The 15,376-nt window shown below is 37.4% G+C and overlaps 1 protein-coding gene across 1 annotated transcript in view; it reads left to right on the forward strand.

The window, feature by feature from the left end:
* The first annotated feature begins 974 nt into the window (after window positions 1-974).
* ptpn3 (protein tyrosine phosphatase non-receptor type 3) overlaps window positions 975-15,376 on the forward strand; it is a 44,788-nt gene continuing 30,386 nt past the window's right edge. The window contains exon 1 of the mRNA XM_007236514.4: window positions 975-1,222. The gene's annotated coding sequence lies outside the window, so the exon portion shown is untranslated. The remainder of the gene's footprint in view (window positions 1,223-15,376) is intronic.

The raw sequence follows: 15,376 nt of genomic DNA on the forward strand, positions 1-15,376 counted from the left end.
GTTGGGCCACTGGTCGGTCTCACTCCTACTGGGATCTTACAGAAAGTCTATAGCTTTTTTGTTGTTGTAAAAAGGAGGCTGGCTTTACCTAAAACTCTGATCCTAGAATCGCCCCTGACCCCTGAACTATTGTTCCGGATGGCAACACCTTAGAACTTTCCTTGCACACTTTTCTAGTTATAAAGTTTTCTAGTTCCATTCTTTCGAACTCTGCGGTAAAAATACAAAGAACCAATAATAAAACTTTAAAACTGTTGTGAATTGTATATTTGTATTATGTATGCAAAATAAAAAAGAAAAAGAAAAGAAATACGAATGTGTAATGAATATAAAGCTGGAAATAGCCATTGTTTCTGATTTACAGTGGTGTGTACAACTTTGGGCACCCCTGATATTTTTTTTATGATTTTCCTTATAAATCATTGGTTGTTTGGATCAGCAGTTTTATATAAATATATAATATAGCAGATGAGCATAGTGATATTTGTGTAGTGAAATTAAGTTTATAGGATTTACAGAAAGTGTGCAATAATAATTATTTAAACAAAATGCATAAATTTGGGCACCCTTGTGGTTTTATTGATTTTAATACTTTTAGAACTAATTATTGGAACACAAAATGGAAATGTGGAATTGTTGGGCAAATTATTGGTATAACAAAAAATAAAAAGTTAAATAATCTTTCCTTTCAGTAGTAATAATTTGATGTTTTAATATATGTTAAGTTAATGGTTTATTGCCCATTACGTTACTATTGTTAATATTGTTTTTTTTTTTTTTTTTTTTTTTTTTTTTTAACATATCTGGGCTTACAGTGTAGTAACACTAGTGTTAGCTAGTAGCTGAGTTAGCAGACCGACCGTGGGTCAAAAACTATAATATAATATATACATAGGTAGACCACACCATCACGCGCGTGCACGTTGCTGGTTCAGACTAGTTAGGTACACAGCTGTAAACGCGCGCGCGACTCACCTCACATATCAATGAAGCGAGCGCTGAGCGGGAGCGCGCCTGGTCCGCGGCCACGACGAAGCTGAACTCCCGAACTCCCGAAGGAGCCCGAAGGAGCAGGACCGAAAATAAAGACAACATTTTCCCGGAAGTTTACCGACACCTGCGGCCGCGGAGCTCGGACATGGAGACGCTTCAGCTTTCAACACCTCAGTAACAGCAGGAGAGGAGCAGCCCGACTGACAGAACGGGGGAAACCCAGCCTCAGGTAACTTAGTTAACCCAGCGAGGGGGCTAGTTAACTAGCGTTGCTAGTGGTAACTAACTAGCCTAGCTAACCTAGCCTAGCGATAACTAGCGTTAACTGTTTCAACCGGTCCAAACTGAACTAAACCGAACTAAACAGCCCAGTTCTAGCTTATTTAAGCCAGTTAAGAGACTGAATTATACAACTTTTAACTTTTTAACTACAACCGAGCTCTAATTAAACCGTTAACGTTAAGCGTGTTCTGGTTTAAAGCGCTTTAAAGGGACCAGAGAGTAAATAAATCAGTGTTTAACGTTAGCTAGCTTTAGGTTAGCTCTTACTAACTAAGTTATTATCGTTATCCTAGCCGTGTATTAACTTAGCAGAGCAGGGAAGAGCCCAGCCCTCCTCGGCAACAGCTGTCTGATCCGGAGCGTGTGACAGGCAGCAGCGAAAAGGTGAAAAATATGAAAGATTTGTCAGCTTTTTATCGACTAGCTAATTAACTTTACTAAACTTGAAACCATCAGGCAACGTAAGTGGGAAGTATAACCTTAGTAGCCTGAGCAGTCTGATCAGACTGAAAATGAAACCTACTGCTGCCTCATTTCTCTCTTTCCCATGAGAGTTCTGGCTTGCAGTCTTGCGCTGTATGTGGGAAGCCACAAAATATTTCCCTTTTCACTCCATTAGCTAACTGCAGAGCCCCTAAGCTGACATCATGTTAAAAAAATAATGCGTGGCCATGACTTATTAAGGCATGGGAACGATATCCTTATGCGTAAGAATAAGATAATTAAGCAAGAGACTTATTAAGGCGTGGGAACTAGTTAATTAAGTTGTGTCCAGAGAATAATAAGCTTGCTTTTCTGTAAATTAAAGGAGAAGGTGTAAAATTTACTTGTGGTGTAGTAAAACATGATAGAGTACTGACCATTGTTTAATAGCCCACATCTGCTCTCCCCTCTCCCAGCTTTCCAAGATCCAGTATTTTGTGCTTTTTGCCCAGCACTCTTTACAAGAAGCTTATTAAAACCACCCGGAGATTAGGCTGTGCTAAGAGTTGGAAACAGTGTTTTTAATAAGCTTCTTGTTAATTTTTAAAGTTATAAATGCCTCCTTTTAAGTGTCAGAGCTCTGTGGATTCTACTATTGAGGTGTGGAGTAGGGGTGGGCGATATGGCCCTAAAATAATATCACGATATTTCATGATATTTTCGCGATAACGATACTCTTGGTGATATGACAAAACACTTAAAAATATTATTTTTAAAAATACACTATACACTGCAAGAAAATAAAAAAATATTTTATTATTACATACAATATAATACTGCACACCCCTAAGTGAGATATTAAAAAATACAAGAATTCTATCAGATTTGTAGCAGAAGTCAATGATCCAGAATGTCATGATACTAATAATAATGCACTCCAAATATCTCCATATATCCAGGATTAAAGTAAAATAAATGATACTGGACAGATATAAACTGTCTCTAGTAGATATATAATGGGAAATGGGATGGGTGATATGGCACGAAATTGTAGGGTATAATATCGTTCTCGATATTTAAAAGATTTGACGATATTATCGTGTACGATATGATATGGCACACCCCTAGTGTGGAGCCTGGATAACAGTGTAAAAGTGCTTTATCTGGATGCCCCAAAGCTCCCGTTGTAAAGAGTGCTTTTTGCCATTTCTGGGTCTCAGAAAGCTGCGGGAGAGCAGTGGTGGGCTATTCAGTAAAGGTTAGTAATCTTTATCATGTTTTACTACAACCAAAGTCAATTTTACACCAGAGTTCTCCTTTATTGCCTATGAGTCTCTTGCAGTGAGACAGGGCATAATTCTAAGTAAAGGACTTTTTTAATTCTCATACAAAAAGCTGACGGGCTTAGATGTAGACAGTATGCAGATTAATTTACCTTCCTTAAGCAGTTATATTGTGCACAACCCTTGAGAGCTGCTTGCTTTGTTAGCTGTAAAACAAAAGGAGGCCCCGCCTTAATGGCTATGATTTAATTAACTCATTGCCACACCTTAATAAGTTGTGGCTACACATTAGGATCTCATTCCCACGCCTTAATAAGTCATGGCCATGCATTATTTTTTTAACATGATTTTACCTTAGGGGCTCCATAGCTATAATTCAAATATGTATTCTGGTTATAATTTTAAATAGAGAAAAAAAACTGACATTGCCATATTTTGTTGAGCAGTAATTTGCAGTGATCGGCATCTAATAAAAATAATAGAGCTGTCAACATTAACATGTTAATGCATGCAATTAATCTAAAAAACTTTAACGCGTTAATATTTTGAACTAAATGAGTCATGTGACAAAATTGACAGAGCCTGGTGACGCATTTTATTTAGTGATATAACACAGCAACACTTACTGTTCAGTTAATAAGGTAGATTATATTTTATTTGTGGCGAAGTTTATTCTCTTTCTCTCTCCATCTCTCTCTCTCTGTATTTCTCTCTCACACACACAAACACACACAGCTGATGACAGGTTTCCTCTTTTCAAGCTGTTGAGTATGGAATGTATAATACAGTAAAAAAGGATCTAGTCTGCCAGGTGAATATCACACTACAGCATTGTTTTTGTTCCCGTCCCAAAAATACTGTTCAGTACCAATATGATAAATACAAATATCTTTTAAGGGATTGACACCAATGATACATATGTTTTAAGTGTTTCTACTGCTGTTTATTTTATTCACAATTCAATACACATTATCAAAAGCTTAGTCTTAAGCAAGAAAATGTGATTGTAATTGTGATTAATCACTGAATTATATTGTGGTTAACTTATTATTTATTTTAATCGATTGGCACACACACCTTCCCATTCAATGTGTTTTTTTCTCAATTTATTTATTTAATGTGTTAAATACACTGTATATTGATATTAAAGATATGGAATTATGTAGTAAACAAACAAAAAAATGTTTGGACTTCGCCTCCTATTGTTCAGCACCTCCAGGAACTCCTTCAAGACACTGAGAAAACTATTCCAGATGACTCTTCCTCGTGAAGACACTGAGATTAAAATACCAAGAGTGTGCAGATCTGCCAGTAAAGCAGAATGTGGTAAACATATTCTGGATTGTTTAACACTTTTAAATGTGTTCCTATGTAGTTTAAAGGTCTTCAATATAAAATGTACAGTCTAGCTAATGACATTGAATGTGTGTCCAAACTTTCGACTAGTACTGTATTTAAATTATGATGGGCAGATATAACAGGCATCTGGTACACACTACCTCTGCTAGTGAATGTTGAGCCTTTGAGAAAGTTGATGTTTGTCTAGCTGGAATTTTCTCTTTTGAGAAGATCATGGGTTTTGTTTCTGTGACTAATTAGAAATGTGAAAATGTTTTACAGCTAGTTAGGCATTTGCTTACTATGTACATAAATATGTATGCTATATTACACAATCAGAAGGATTTCAGTTGAGTACCGTAATGTGTGATTTATTTCACATTCAAGGTTTAAAACCAGGTGTAAGGATGATCTTGACTAATCTTAGCACAGCCTGCCTTTTACTACTGTGAGTGTTAAACTTCTTGCTTATTCAGTAGGGATTTAATGAGCGTACACTTAAACTATATGCCCAAATGTTATACACAGGAATGTTTGTTACAGATAAACATAAAACTATTGGCACCATGTATAATACCAGGCATTGGCTAGTAGAGGTGTGCCAAAAAATCGATTCACATAAGAATCTTGATTCTCATTTACTACGATTCAGAATCGATTTAAAATGTCCCAAAATCGATTCTGAGGGGCGGGTTTTAGACTGATTTTGGGCTGGGTATTTTTGTTGGACCTGGCAACCCTGGGGATAGCGCTTGTCCCTTTGGAGATCTTCCAGACACACACAGAGCGTAGGTGTTTGAGAATCACCGGTAAGATGGCAGAACAAGCACTATATTACCTTAGATTAACGTGTAGTTTCAATGTTTTATGGCAGAATGCTTCATAACAAGCATAAAAAAGATCGCTAGTAGTTAGTTTCAGTAACTGTTAGCTAGCTAACTAGCTAACTTTCCAGTTCCACCTTAAATAACGCTACAGGTGGCAGCGGGCTGCAGCATTTAAGGCGGAACGGAAAAATAACAATAAGCTAATCAGAGCTAATTTCAGCTCCTCATCACAGAGGAATTAAGGAATGGACAATATGAATTAATTTCTCCACCTCCTGCCCCCTTTCTGAAGAAATACAACCACCTTAAATTAACTAGTTAATCAGCAGCTGCTCCTGAACTTTAGCGCTCCACTGCTATCATCACATCAGCCCAGCAGCGTCACCTACACACCACCGCTAGTAGCCTGGTAATAAAGCAGTGTTATTTATTTATGTATTTATTGTTCATTAACGTCATTGTGATATCCCAGTGATTCCTCTGTCACTGAGGACCCACATTCCTGCACATTTTATTGTTTTTGTAACACATTACTTGCTCCAGGACCAGTGTATATTATGGAGGGTTTTTTTTCAATACGATTCATAAGCCAGAAGCAGAAATATTTATTATAATTCAAATCGTTTTGAATCAAAAATCGATTTTGAATCGAATCGTGGCCCCCAAAATCGGAATCGAATCGAATCGTGAGATAGTAATCGATTCCCACCCCTATTGGCTAGAGGGTTATAAAGCCCCCCAGTATTTAGCTGTGATGCACTGCAACTGTGTTCTCTGGAGTGATGGTAATTTTTGGGATGAGCTGGGGATGAGGTGGGTTGTAGCTCACCCATACTGGTGTTGCTGAATGTTATTCAATTTTTACAGCAAAGCTCCAAAATCTAGTTAAAAATTTTCTGAACAGTAGAGAAAGTTACTCCAACAAAAGTAATTTAATACCCTGGATTCGGAAGAAAAGATGAAAGATGCTGAGTCCCAAAACGTTTGTCCATATACAACCCCTGGCAAAAAGTATGGAATCACCAGTCTTGGATGAGCACTCCTTCAGACATTTCATTCTGTAAAACAAACTCTGATCAAAAACATGATACAATAATAAGGTCATTCCAAAGTGCAACTTGTTGGCTTTCAGGAACACTCAAAGAAATGAAGAAAAAACATTGTGGAAGTCAGTGAATGTTACTTTTATTGACCAACCACAGGGAAAAAAATATGGAATCACTCAATTCTGAGGAAAAAAGTATGGAATCATGAAAAACAGATAAACAAAAGATGATTCAAAATACATCACTAGTATTTAGTTGCACCACCTTTGGCTTTTATAACGGCTTTCAGTCTCTGAGGCATGGACTTGATGAGTGACAAACAGTATTCTGCATCAATTTGGTGCCAACTCTCTTTGATAGCAGTTGCCAGATCAGCTTTGCAGGTCGGAGCCTTCTTGTGGACCATTTTTTTCAATTTCCACCACAGGTTTTCAATTGGGTTGAGATCTGGACTATTTGCAGGCCATGACATTGACTGAATGTGTCTTTCTCCAAGGAATGCCTTCACTGTTTTTGCCCTATGGCACGATGCATTGTCATCTTGGAAAATTATTTCATTATCTCCAAACATCTGTTCAATTGAAGGGATGAGAAAACTGTCCAAAATGTCAATGTAAACTTGTGCATTGATAGAAGAATTAACCACAGTCATCTCCCCAGTGCCTTTGCCTGACATGCAGCCCCATATCATCAAGGACTGTGGAAATTTGGTTGTTTTCTTCAGACAGGCCTCATCATAAATCTCACTGGAACGGCACCAAACAAAAGTTCCAGCATCATCACCTTGTCCAATGCAGATTCTTGACTCATCACTGAAGATAACTTTCATCCAGTCATCCACAGTCCATGATTGCCTCTCCTTAGCCAACTGCAGTCTTGTTCTTTTATGTTTAGGTGTCAATGATGGTTTTCTTTTAGCTTTCCTGTATTGAAATCCCATTTCCTTTAGGCGATTTCTTACGGTTCGGTCACATACATTGGCTCCAGCTTCTTCCCATTTATGCTTCATCTGTTTAGTTGTACTTTTTCGGTTTTCAAGACAAATGGCCTTAAGTTGCTTGTCTTGACGCCTTGATGTCTTTCTCGGTCTACCAGTACGCTTGGCTTTAACAACCATTCCATGCTGTTTGTATTTGGTCCATATCTTGGATACAGCTGACTGTGAACAGCCCACATCTTTAGCAACCATGCGTGAAGAGTTACCTTCTTCAAGAAGTTTCACAATCCTCTCTTTTGTTTCAAGAGACATTTCTCTTGTTGGAGCCATGGTTCTTGCCACTCTAATTCGTCCAGCAGCCCTCCAAGGTGTCATGACTGCAGGTGTTTTAAACTGCAGACTAACGAGCAGATCTAATCTGAGGCAGGTGTCCATTTAGGGAAAGGAAATTGACTGGGTGTGTCCTTATTTTCTACCTTCAATTTGAGTGATTCCATACTTTTTTCCTCAGAATTGAGTGATTCCATATTTTTTTCCCTGTGGTTGGTCAATAAAAGTAACATTCACTGACTTCCACAATGTTTTTTCTTCATTTCTTTGAGTGTTCCTGAAAGCCAACAAGTTGCACTTTGGAATGACCTTATTATTGTATCATGTTTTTGATCAGAGTTTGTTTTACAGAATGAAATGTCTGAAGGAGTGCTCATCCAAGACTGGTGATTCCATACTTTTTGCCAGGGGTTGTAGTATATGACAGTCTTGTACTGTTGTAGTAGGAGAGATAATTAAGAACTAAGGAGAAGACTGACTCACTGTATACATTAAAAAATAAATACATAAATACACAAACTTACACAATTTTCAGTTTGGCCAGTCACACAAGGCCTATTTGCCGTGTGCCACAAGGCTAATATAGCTAACAAGTAATGGGAGCATCCATCTTTAAATTAAGAAAAAAAAACAACTGTGAATGATTTTGTTAACACATTATATCCATTTTAAACTTGTGTGATTGTTCTGTATGTTTGTGTTCTAAGGAATACAGATGCACATTGTCCTAATGGGTGTGAACTTGAGGTTTTCCTCATAACTCCCTGGTGAACCACTAATGCCAGAAACATGCGTGGTGTTGAGCACGGTTTTCATCTGTATTGAATGAGTGGAGTTTTGCATTGTAGTGGCAGCGAAAAAGGAAATATTTGTTTCCCAGGGTATCTTGGGTAGCCAGCTTGGCTATTTTGTCATCTCTCGTAAATAGGAAAAGCTGAGGAAATACTAGCTCAGCTTTGTGGACATGTTAACACAGTGACAGGTCACAGTAAGGCAGTGTGGGGCCCTGGGCTGTCTGTTTCACTAATCCGTAGGCCCCTACCACACACTCCTGTCAACACACCTACACGTTATTTACAAAATATAGGTACTCACTTCCAGGGACACATCTTTTTGGCCTTATAATAACAGCTTCAGAGTCATGTTGATGCTCCACTGACTGGAATCTCTATTACTGCCACTCTATGCAGGAGCAAGGCTGCTGCACTATGGAACTTTGGTGGAACTGCATGACTCGTGACACAACCAAAGTCATATTATGTACCCTGTTATAATACCCTGCCACCTCAGTTCACCTAATCTTTTCACTTGTAGAGGCTGATTCTTATATATCTTAGCTTATCAACAAATGCATGTTGCTGATCAACAAATGCATTTCCCTTTGGGATCAATAAATTATCTATCTGTGTGTACAACTGTCCATGATGGGGAGCATAAGGCAATATTAAGTGTGCTGTATTGTTGACCGATGCACAGTGACACCATCTGCAGCAAGATGATGCTGCAGCTCTTTGGAGGTGGTCTGTGGATTGTCCTTGACTGTTCTCACCATTCTTCTTCTCTGCTTTTCTGATATCTTTCTTGGCCTGCCACTTCTGGGCTTAACAAGAACTGTCCCTGTGGTCTTCCATTTCCTTACTATGTTCCTCACAGTGGAAACTGACATTAAATCTCTGAGACAACTTTTTGTATCCTTCCCCTGAACAACTATGTAGAACAATCTTTATTTTTAGATCATTTGAGAGTTGTTTTGATGAGCCCACGATGTCACTCTTCAGAGGAGATTCAAATAGGAGAACAATTTGCAATTGGCCACCTTAAATACATTTTCTCATGATTGGATACACCTGGCTATGAAGTTCAAAGCCCAATGAGGTTACCAAACCAATTTTGTGCTTCAGTAAGTCAGTAAAAAGTAGTTAGGAGTAAGGTTGCCCATACTTTTGCACCGGTCAAATTTTGGTTTAATGCATATTGCACATTTTCTGTTAGTACATTAAACCTCATTTTAATCTGAAATATTACTGTGTCCATCAGTTATTACATATATCAAACTGAAATGGCTGTTGCAAACACCCAAATATTTAGAACTAAAAATATTAAGATTAATAGGGGTGCCCAAACTTTTTCATATGACTGTATATTGCATCCACATGTAGTGCTGAGGACCCCACACACATTCTGCAACTCACTCCACCAAAATTCTTTAGCTTCCATGAGACATGACAAAAGTCATGGGACATGATCCTAGAACTGTCTGATGCCTGATATTTATTTGATCATTTTGCTGTCAAGATTAGGTTAAAATACATTTTTTATTCCATTCAATTATCCAGAAACCTTTGAACAGAAAGAACATTGTCATATCACATCACATGTAATTTCACTTAAAAACAGTTGAATTGTTGGGCTATATTGTTCACTGTTGAGCCTTCTGGAGGTGTCGTGGGCCTAATTCAGCGAAACACTGACGAAGGAAGGTGCCTGCCTGATGACCCCTGAGAAGAGCTTGCACTGAAGTTTGTGTTAGAGTTTGGATGAAGGGGATTGGTGTGGTCCTGCTCTTGTAATAATTTGTATCATGAGTTTTTGTAGACGTCTGAGTACTTGGCAGTTGAGGCACGGACCATGAACATAGTTCGCTATGCTTCTGGATTCTTGTCGAGCCAGTATCAGATGGTAGTGGTTGCTGTGTTCTGCTCACGCAACTTATAATGTGATTTATTGTGTGTGATTGTGCTTAGGTAGGTGTGTTGTTGCCATAGTTAAAGGAAGTGAGCTTAGATTAAGGAGGGATTCTGTTTGTTCATAGGTTATTTTTTGGTAGGTCTGTTACTTGGCAGTTGAGGCAATGGACCATGAACATAGTGTTAGGCTGTGCTTCTGGATTCTTATCGAGCCAGTATCAGATTGTGGTGGTTTTGCTATTGTTGTTAGTTGAGTGAGTAGTAGATCCTGGCTGAGCCCTATGCATAACCCCAGCTGTTAGGTGCAGGATTTGTCAATTTCCTGTATTATATTACTTACAAAATTTCTTGTCATCCATCCCCATTACATAAACAAAAGACCTTTGATAAAAAATACCTCAGGTACGTTTAAAGGTAGTTACACAAACTAGGTTAGCTTCCCCTGCAGTTCTTATTAAGGAAAATTAAGGATGTAATATTACAGCTGGCAAAAAAACAAAACCAAGTGTGATAAAATAGTTTACTTAGTTCATTAGGCCTCAACCTTTAAACTAAGTAAACAATGTTATTAAAACACCATGTGATCATAGTAGGGCAGTAGGTTAATGTCAGTATGTATTACACATAATGTGCTGTACAGGATTCTGTATTCCACTAGGACAAGCTGTTTTGAATCCAGCTATTTTTAACAGCTGCTCGTGCACGCTGTTAGTAGGAAAGGAGGACGTAATATAATTTCTGTAGAAGTGAGATTAAAGGTGACAGAATTCAATGGAAATCACACTCAGCAGGCCATGTAGAACATGAGGTCCCACTCGGGTCAAGGCAGTGCTGAGTGGGTGGAGGCAGTATCAAAGCACATTATCACTGCTGGAATATTTAACAGCGTGTTATGCTATGTTTTGTTAAAACTTCTGAAATACTAGTTACAACAAGTAAGAACCATATGTAGCATATAAACAACAATTACATGTTGTAAATACCAAAACAATGAGTGTATATTTTATAAAGACTGAAACTATTTTAACCCTGTTCCTTCAGTGCTATAAAATGTTTTTATTTAATGTTGTTCATTAATGTATAATCAGTATTTTACTTTACTTGGGGTGAAAGATGCTCAGATGCAGTTTTTCCAAGATTATTTACAACATGGTGGTAATATGACAAATATTATTTAACTGTACCAGGCTAAATACAGTTTTCTGTACTAGGGCAATTAAAACCTGATGTAGCATTTTTATAGCAGCTTCAACTTTATGTTGGTGTAGTATTGACTTTAATGGGGAGATAAGCACTGCTATCATATTGTAACTGCACCATGTAAATTTGAGAAAGAGGACAGAAAATAGATCAATGTAACTATGCGTAACCATATTTATCAGTCTTATTTTTAAAACATTTATTATTACTCTACTTCCTCAGCCCACATGCTTATTTCACCTCAGACAACATTTCTCTTAGCTTGTCCAAGAATGTATTAATAATATATTTAATTTTTAAAGAATATTTAAAAATTAAATATATTATTTTATAATACTGCTTTAAAATTGAAAACACTGTGCTAATAAATTTGCTAGTAGGCCTTTTATAGATACTTCTGTTCTGCAGTCTTTCCTTTGTCTTATCTGTTGTATGCAAAGTTTTTCTGCATGTCTTTCTTCCAGTGTATTAATTAGCTGTGGAGTCTATGCATGCTCTGCTGACTCTGAGATAGTCTGGTTTATGTGTTTGGACTGAGGATAGACGAATTTTTATAGACAAACACCAAAGCCATTGGACTTGCTTGATCTGGGGGACGATGCTGTTGTTATCACCTACAATTCGAGTTTGATCTCATTAAATGCACAAAGAGAGTTCTGAGAGAATAGGAATATTTGCATTATGTGCATCGCTGTCACTAGAATGAGACTCATCCACAGAGATATATATGCAAAGTTTAGTGGCATCATTGATGTTTAGTGCAGTTTCTTGTCATCTCAGTGAGTCTTTGCAGAACTTAGATGTAGACAGAATCAGTCAGAATTCTAACATGAAATACAAACTGAAATATAGGGATTTGGTTATTAATTGCCTATTTCTATGCTACCAGCTTATATTGGAACACTTGCAATTAATGTCTTTCTTTTCATTTTTAAAACATTTTTTCATCTGCAAAAATTGACTGTGTGAATAGGCCTGTGTGTGGACACCCAGATATTGCGTCTATTGGAGGTATAAGACAATAATGATATATATAGAAGTATTGCAATTTTTTGTTTTGAAATACTATATCAATTTTCAAAAACACAGTATTGATTTTTTTTTATTAGGTTACGTAAAAAGATCGGTGTGAGGCAGTGGTTTATATTGTGTTGTGTTTAAATCTTCACTGCTATATAGCGGTGTTGAACACTCTTCTGATCTGATTGCACAAAAAGCAAACTTTTCTTTTATTCAGATTTAATAAATATGATGTTGTTTTTATATTATGACAGTTTTCCTCAAAATTAAATGATCACAATATATGGCCTTGCTTACAGTATGGCAACACTGTATATTGCGATACATTGGATTTTGATACATATTGTATTTAGTTTCTGACAACACAGCTCTAGCATCTATATGTGCTTGTTCTAAGGTCATGAACGTTAATATAGAGTTTCTCCTGCCCTTTGCTGCTATTTTGGAACACTTTCCACAAGTTTTGGCTGCAGATATTTTCTACTGCTCAACCGCAATAGCTTTACCAAAGGGTGATGCAGGTCAGTCAAGTTTCTTTTTCTGCAAGTGGCCACTTTATATTCACACTGCTGGTCTTCTATTCACACCTGACAAACCCAGATGGAGCCACATGTTTCTTCACTCTAGAGAATGTTTTCATTTCTCCAATGCCCATGTGCTTAACACCATCCTACACTATGTTTGGCATTGTACATTGCGATCTTAGGCTTGTGTGCCATTGCTAGGCAAGCGAAACCCAGTCTATGTTTTTCTGATATCACTTCTAGAGGCAGGCAGCGGCGAGTTTTGAAACCAAACACGGACGAGTCATGGTTCCGTATGCTTGTGGGGCCTGCTGCTAAATGCTGAGTTCTTGTTTCCACTTTGTAAAAACAGTACTTCTTATTTGGCTGGGAAGAAATGGCTGTATAGAGTGTACTTTTTATTAGTTTACACACATTAGGAAGAGCTACCTTCCTACAGCCTAATTGAACTAATTATTGCCTTCAAAAGTGTTTAATTGGCTGAATGGAGTGTTTCAGTGAAGCTTGTAAAAAGGCATTTGGTTCTATAGGAGAAGGACTGAAGACCACAGTATTAAGGGCTGTTTCGTAGTGAATAAATTGTCATGAACCATGGTTTAGGCCTGACTGGGCATACTTTAACACATACTGTGCTAAGGGAGTATTTGTTGTATGCTGGTCAAAGTTTGCATATGCACAAAGATCACCAGTGCACACTTGGAACCGGTCTGTGTTTGAGAATGATTTCAATGGACCTTATTGTCCCATAGTACAATGTCAAATGAAAAGGGAGTAGCTACTCCTAAAAAAATCACTGATGCAAGAGCCAAGGCAATGATGTCAGGAGAATGACATATGTTCAGACTTCATCACTTCTTGTTAGTGTAAAACTGATTAGTATGCAGTAACCTGCTGAACCCACACTAATAGGGTTATAATAGGTAGCATGTAGTAAATAGGATCCTGTGATTCTATGCCTCTGAAAACACGGATGGAATTGTGGAATTGTCATAAACAGGGATTCCCAGGTAAAAAAATGACACATTTAGCTAGTATTTAGCATTTATTTGCAGGAAATGAGAAATGGTCAAAATCAAATGGTGCAGTGCTTTTAGACTGCAAATAATGCAATGAAAACTAATTCATATTAATTTAGAAACAATTAAAGGCAGAGGTCGGCAATAGGCGGCCTTACAAGCCAGATGTGGCCCGCAAGCATGAAACATCTGCCCCATGAGGTTGTTTGAACTGTAATAAAACAAATATAAATAAATAAGATGCCTCTCTGGACAGATTTGTGTACATGCCTCCCCTGTGTCTCTGTCGCGCTCTGCGTGACTAGTTTCCGGCCGTTTTTTGTTTTTCTGCTTGTTCTCGGGCTCCTTATAACAGCGTTTTTTTTCCCCGCCATGTCCCAATTCACTAAGATACTCTTTAAAAAAAGTCTGTCATATTATCCTGTTTATGTTAGAAAATGATAATTTAATCACTGTTATACATTAAAACCAATGTAAAATTGTCCCCTTTTTTCAGGTTAGATTTTTTTTAAACACCTGAATGTTCGACTGTTGAGTCAAAGAACTGTTTTTCAAAGAACAAAGAATTTTGTTTCCTCCAGTTGATTAATATTAGGCTGACTAAGACTGCTAATTTACTTGTGGGCATATGATTTATTATTGTTTTTTACTGAAATTAATGCAAATGGCGAGTGGGCTTAAATGTTTGTTGAGAGGAATGCTCTCTCTTATGTTAGAAATTGTGTCAAAATTATGCATCACTAGATATTTAAATAAACATCAAAAAATCTATTACAGCAGTGAACAGCACTGCAAACTGAAAGCATTTTAAGCTTTCATGGAACATAATACCTGTCCCATGACTTTTGATTTTTCTGAATCATACTGTATTGTATGTATCCTGTCACTATGTCCTTGTTCATAAACAGCCCTCCTGTTGAGTATTATGCGTTCTTTGTATCTAGTTAGACATTGTGACTTTTGTCTTTGGCAGCATCTATCAGTGTCTGTGGAGTCTAGCCAATTCACACTAGTTAGGAATGTTTTCTGAGTGAACAGCGAATCTCTTGTTGCTCTGGCTTTGTTTTAAACTACAGGAGGTCTGTAAATTTGTCAGTTGCTTCACTGACCTTGTTCCCATATTTCTGGATGGTAAAATGTTTCACATTCCTGAGCTGTTCTGGGTGGGGAGGGGACTTAAGAATGGAGAAGAGACGATGTAGGGACATGTTAAGACTGAAAAGGAAGTGTAGATATGTTTGTGTGAGTTATGGACAAAACACACTGTCTGTGGCTGTGTATTTTACCATTGGATTCATAAAAAACTGTATTGCATTATTGCATATTTGCAGACAACAAATGATTAACATTCAATAGAATAATGAAAATGTACATCTGATATACTGCACTGGAAAAATGTGTCATGGGGTTAGTCAATATAATACATGTTGTGTAATATTTACACAAAATATTTGAGTCAGCAACTGCATT

Source organism: Astyanax mexicanus, chromosome 1 (assembly GCF_023375975.1).
Source record: "Astyanax mexicanus isolate ESR-SI-001 chromosome 1, AstMex3_surface, whole genome shotgun sequence".
NCBI lineage: Eukaryota > Metazoa > Chordata > Actinopteri > Characiformes > Acestrorhamphidae > Astyanax > Astyanax mexicanus.